A 6046-nucleotide genomic window follows, 5' to 3' on the forward strand; every position below is an offset into this window, starting at 1 on the left:
CCTGCAACACCATTCATTCTGTTTTTTTTTTTTCCCTATGATGATTGTAAGATGATGGGACCTGATATACAGCTCCGTGCAAAAGTATTAGGCAGGAGTGGAAGAGGGTCTCCAAGATAAGAAGAAGCTTCCAGAAATAGAAGAGTTAATAATAGCTTATTATCAATTACCAAACTCCATCATCAGTGTCTGGTGACCGCCCGTCTCCTCCATCATCAGTGTCTGGTGACCGCCCGTCTCCTCCATCATCAGTATCTGGTGACCGCCCGTCTCCTCCATCATCAGTGTCTGGTGACCGCCCGTCTCCTCCATCATCAGTGTCTGGTGACCGCCCGTCACCTCCATCATCAGTATCTGGTGACCGCCCGTCACCTCCATCATCAGTATCTGGTGACCGCCCGTCGCCTCCATCATCAGTATCTGGTGACCGCCCGTCGCCTCCATCATCAGTGTCTGGTGACCGCCCGTCTCCTCCATCATCAGTGTCTGGTGACCGCCCGTCACCTCCATCATCAGTATCTGGTGACCGCCCGTCGCCTCCATCATCAGTATCTGGTGACCGCCCGTCGCCTCCATCATCAGTATCTGGTGACCGCCCGTCGCCTCCATCATCAGTGTCTGGTGACCGCCCGTCGCCTCCATCATCAGTGTCTGGTGACCGCCCGTCGCCTCCATCATCAGTGTCTGGTGACCGCCCGTCTCGTCCATCATCAGTGTCTGGTGACCGCCCGTCTCGTCCATCATCAGTGTCTGGTGACCGCCCGTCTCGTCCATCATCAGTGTCTGGTGACCGCCCGTCTCGTCCATCATCAGTGTCTGGTGACCGCCCGTCTCGTCCATCATCAGTGTCTGGTGACCGCCCGTTTCGTCCATCATCAGTGTCTGGTGACCGCCCGCCTCGTCCATCATCAGTGTCTGGTGACCGCCCGTCTCGTCCATCATCAGTGTCTGGTGACCGCCCATCTGGTGACCGCCCGTTGCCTCCATCATCAGTGTCTGGTGACCGCCCGTCGCCTCCATCATCAGTGTCTGGTGACCGCCCGTTGCCTCCATCATCAGTGTCTGGTGACTGCCCGTCGCCTCCATCATCAGTGTCTGGTGACCACCCGAGCTGGTTGTGCAGCAGTATGGTGGAGCGGTGGTTACTGCAGGTTGTAGGCTTGTCGGAAGAGGTGGGTCTTCAGGTTCCTTTTGAAGGAGAGTCTGATGTGTTGGGGTAGAGAGTTCCAGAGTAGGGGGGATGCGCGGGAGAAATCTTGTATGTGATTGTGGGGAGAGGAGATAAGAGGGGAGTAGAGAAGGAGATCTTGTGAGGATCGGAGGCTGCGTGCAGGTATGTACCGGGAGACTAGGTCACAGATGTATGGAGGAGACAGGTTGTGGATCGCTTTGTATGCCAGGGTTAGGGTTTTGAAGTGGAGTCTCTGGGCAATGGGGAGACAGCGAAGGGATTGACAGAGAGGAGAGGCCAGGGAATAGCGGGGGGACAGGCCCAGGAGGAGGCGGAGGACAGGCCCAGGAGGAGACAGGTTGTGGATGGCTTTGTATGCCATGGTTAGGGTCTTGAACTTGAGTGTCTGGGTAATGGGGAGCCAGTGAAGGGATTGACAGGGAGAAGAGGCCGGGGAATAGCGGGGGGACAGGTGGATTAGTCGAGCAGCAGAGTTTAGGATAGATTGGAGGGGTGCGAGAGTGTTAGAAGGGAGGCCACAGAGCAGGAGGTTGCAGTAGTCGAGGCGGGAGATGATGAGGGCGTGCACTAGTGTTTCTGCAGAGTCTTTGCTGAGGAATGTGCTGATCCGGGAGATACAGTGGGGATAAAAAGTATTTATTCAGCCACCAATTGTGCAAGTTCTCCCACTTACAAAGATGAGGTCGGCCTGTAATTGACATCATAGGTCGACCTCAACTATGAGAGACAAAAGGAGAAAACAAATCCCGAATATCACATTGTCTGATTTAGAAATATTTTTTTTTTCAAATTTTGGTGGAAAATAAGTATTTGGTCAATTACAAAAGTTCATCTGAATACTTTGTTATATATCCTTTGTTGGCAATGACAGAGGTCAAACGTTTTCTGTAAGTCTTCACCAGGTTGGCACACACTGTTGCTGGTATGTCGGCCCATTCCTCCACGCAGATCTCCTCTAGAGCAGTGATGTTTTGGGGCTGTCGCTGGACAACACGGACTTTCAACTCCCTCCAAAGGTTTTCTATAGGGTTTAGATCTGGAGACTGGCTAGGCCACTCCAGGACCTTGAAATGCTTCTTACGAAACCACTCTTTCGTTGCCCTAGCGGTGTGCTTGGGATCATTGTCATGCTGAAAGACTCAGCCACGTTTCATCTTCAATGCTCTTGCTGATGGAAGGAGATTTGCACTCAAAATCTCACGATACATGGCCCCATTCATTCTTTCATGTACACGGATCAGTCGTCCTTGTCCCTTGGCAGAGAAACAGCCCCAAAGCATGATGTTGCCACCCCCATGCTTCACAGTAGGTATGGTGTTCTTTGGATGTAACTCAGCATCTTTCTCCTCCAAACACGACGAGTTGTGTTTCTACCAAACAGTTCTACTTTGGTTTCATCTGACCATATGGCATTCTCCCAATACTCTTCTGGATCATCCAAATGCTCTCTAGCAAACTTCTGACGGGCCCGGACATGTAATGGCTTAAGCAGGGGGGCACGTCTGGCACTGCAGGATCTGAGTCCCTGGCGGTGTAGTGTGTTACTGATGGTATTCTGTGTAACGTTGGTCCCAGCACTCTGCGGGTGATTCACTAGGTCCCCCCGTGTGGTTCTGGGATTTTTGCTCTCCATTCTTGAGATCATTTTGACTCCACGGGGTGAGATCTTGTGTGGAGCCCCAGATCGAGGGAGATTATCAGTGGTCTTGTATGTCTTCCATTTTCTGATTATTGCTCCCACAGTTGATTTCTTCACACCAAGCTGCTTGCCTATTGCAGATTCAGTCTTCCCAGCCAGGTGCAGGGCTACAATTTTGTTTCTGGTGTCCTTCGACAGCTCTTTGGTCTTCACCATAGTGGAGTTTGGAGTGTGACTGTTTGAGGTTGCGGACAGGTGTCTTTTATACTGATAACAAGTTCAAACAGGAGCCAGTACTACAGGTAATGAGTGGAGGACAGAGGAGCCAGTACTACAGGTAATGAGTGGAGGACAGAGGAGACAGTACTACAGGTAATGAGCGGAGGACGGAGGAGCCGGCGCTACAGGTAATGAGCGGAGGACGGAGGAGCCGGCGCTACAGGTAATGAGCGGAGGACGGAGGAGCCGGCGCTACAGGTAATGAGCGGAGGACGGAGGAGCCGGCGCTACAGGTAATGAGCGGAGGACGGAGGAGCCGGCGCTACAGGTAATGAGCGGAGGACGGAGGAGCCGGCGCTACAGGTAATGAGCGGAGGACGGAGGAGCCGGTACTACAGGTAATGAGCGGAGGACAGAGGAGCCAGTACTACAGGTAATGAGTGGAGGACAGAGGAGCCTCTTAAAGAAGAAGTTACAGGTCTGTGAGAGACAGAAATCTCGCTTGTTTGTAATTGACCAAATACTTATTCTCCACCGAAATATGAAAAGAAATGTCTTTCCAAATCAGACAATGTGATATTCAGGATTTGTTTTCTCATTTTGTCTCTCATAGTTGAGGTCGATCTATGATGTCAATTACAGGCCGACCTCATCTCTTAAAGTGGGAGAACTTGCACAATTGGGGGCTGAATAAATACTTTTTTTCCCCACTGTATTTTTGAGTTGGAGTCGGCAGGAAGTGGAAAGGGCTTGGATATGTGGTGAAGGAGAGTTCTGAGTCCAGGGTTACCCCGAGGCAGCGAGCTTGTGGGACTGGGGAGAGTGGGCAGCCATTGACTATGATAGATAGATCAGTTGGGGGGTTGAATGAGATGGTGGAAAGATGATGAATTCTGTTTTGTCCATGTTAAGTTTTAGAAATCTGGCAGAGAGAAAGGATGAGATAGCGGACAGACATTGTGGGATTATGGTTAGTAGGGAGGAGATATCGGGTCCGGAGAGGTAGATCAGTGTGTCGTCAGCATAGAGGGGATACTGAAAGCCATGAGACTCTATGAGCTGTCCCAGGCCGAAGGTGTAGATGGAGGAGAGCAGGGGTCCTAGAACTGAACCTTGGGGGACACCGACAGATAGGGGGCGAGATGAGGAGGTGGTGTGCGAGTGGGAGACACTGAATGTCCGGTCTGTTAGGTATAAAGAGATCCAAGATGGGGCCAAGTCTGTGATGCCAAGAGATGAGAGAGTCTCTAGTAAGAGGGAATGGTCCACTGTGTCAAAGGCAGATGACAGGTCCAGGAGGAGGAGGCCAGGTCTAGGAGGAGGAAGACAGAGTAGTGTCGCTTGAATTTGGCGGTTAGTAGGTCGTTGGTGACTTTAGTCAGGGCAGTTTCAGTAGAATGGTGCGGTCGGAAGCCAGATTGTAAGTGGTCAAAGAGAGAGCAGGAGGAGAGGTGGGAGGACAGCTCAGAATGGACATGTTGTACCAGTAGTTTTGAGGCAAAGGGGAGAAGTGATATGGGGTGATAGCAAGACAGAGCGGATGGGTCAAGGGAGGGCTTTTTGAGGATGGGTGCGATCGAGGTATGTTTGAAGCATGAGGGGAAGAAGCCAGTTGTTAGTGACAGGTTGAAGAGGTGGGTTAGGGTTGGGATGACGACTCTGGTGAGGTTTGGGATGAGGTGGGACAGGATTGGGTCAAGTTCACAGGTGGTGAGATATGACTTGGAGAGTGTGAAGACTCGGGGTCTTCCGTGGGTGTAATGCTACTCAGGCAACACAGGGTGAGGGTAGAACAGCGTGGCAATACTTTATTGAACCACAAAGCAGACAATAAACACTCAGAACAGTCCCAGCAAATACCCAAGATGGTGGAACATTACACAGTCTCACCCTTCCTTCGCCCGCCTGGGATAGAACAGCTGCGACTTTGCAGCCTTCCATGGCCGGCTACCTCAACCAGTGGCCCCCCGCTTCTGGTAGACCCCCACAGAGATAAGGTAGCGGCAAGCTTAGAAAGCTAGCAGTCCATCGAGGTACAAGGCCAGGAGACTTGAGGATCCCACCCTGGCCTCGCCGAGAGTTTCCATGGGTTCCAGGCAACCGATGGGTCCCTCCTGGCACCCCCAAGCAACATATCCATGGGGCCAGGGGACTTCTTCGTCCCACACTGGTCTCCCCAAAATGTATCCATGTCTCTCTGATGGTCAGTGGAGCAGATTCATATCATTCCAGTCAGGGCCGTACCTTCAGGCTAGAATCATGTGGAATCCAAATCTGTGTCTCTTTGGGTAATGCCATGCAATCCATCTGCTGTCCTGCAGGATGTCTCTCATTCTCCTTGTATAGTCTTCTTGATTCTCCTTGATTCTGCTTCCCAAGTCTGACTGTTCCAAAAACACATGTCCCTTCTGCTTCTCTGGGCTCAGCATCCTGAATGGCAGAACTGCTCTCACCCTCACCCCCCCAAAGCTAAGTGTGCATTAGTGGAGGTATCTCTCTCAGGTCGACTGCATCACCTGGGTCTACATGTGAGACTTCCTGTGGTGAAGGCTCCCCTGGATCTTCTTTCAACACTTACACAATGGGCCTAGACAATTTTTGAACAAGGGTTAGAGGCTCCTGAGATACTAATGAGATTAGTGGAATGCTGGACACTTTACAAGTTAAATTAGTGTACATAAACTGACGAGCAAGAAGAACATTAATAAAACACAGCCAGCTATCTCTAATAAAACATCATAGGGTATTTCTCTTGGATTAACAAATCTAATCGTCTGGCTAATTAAGATTTTAAGTTGTATCGTCACAGAGAGTAAAAAGGAAAGTTGATCTTCCGTGATGGTGGAGAAGCTGGTTTTGGAGGAGGAGAGTTGAGTAGTTATGAGAAGGGGCTTTGGGGACTTATGGCCAAAGCTTTGCTTTGCCTCAATCTTCTGCTTGAAGAAAGAGGCAAAGTCTTCAGCTGAGATTAGTGGGGAGGTAGGGTGAGCTGGGGG

The 6046-nt window shown here is 50.9% G+C and overlaps 1 protein-coding gene across 1 annotated transcript in view; it reads left to right on the forward strand.

Annotated features, from left to right (window-relative positions):
* Nucleotides 1–6046, forward strand: part of SEC22A (SEC22 homolog A, vesicle trafficking protein) — a 30732-nt gene that overhangs the window by 14592 nt on the left and 10094 nt on the right. The gene's annotated exons all lie outside the window — the stretch shown is intronic.

Source organism: Phyllobates terribilis, unplaced genomic scaffold (assembly GCF_046119375.1).
Source record: "Phyllobates terribilis strain yellow unplaced genomic scaffold, ASM4611937v1 Scaffold_9__5_contigs__length_417890890, whole genome shotgun sequence".
Lineage (NCBI taxonomy): Eukaryota > Metazoa > Chordata > Amphibia > Anura > Dendrobatidae > Phyllobates > Phyllobates terribilis.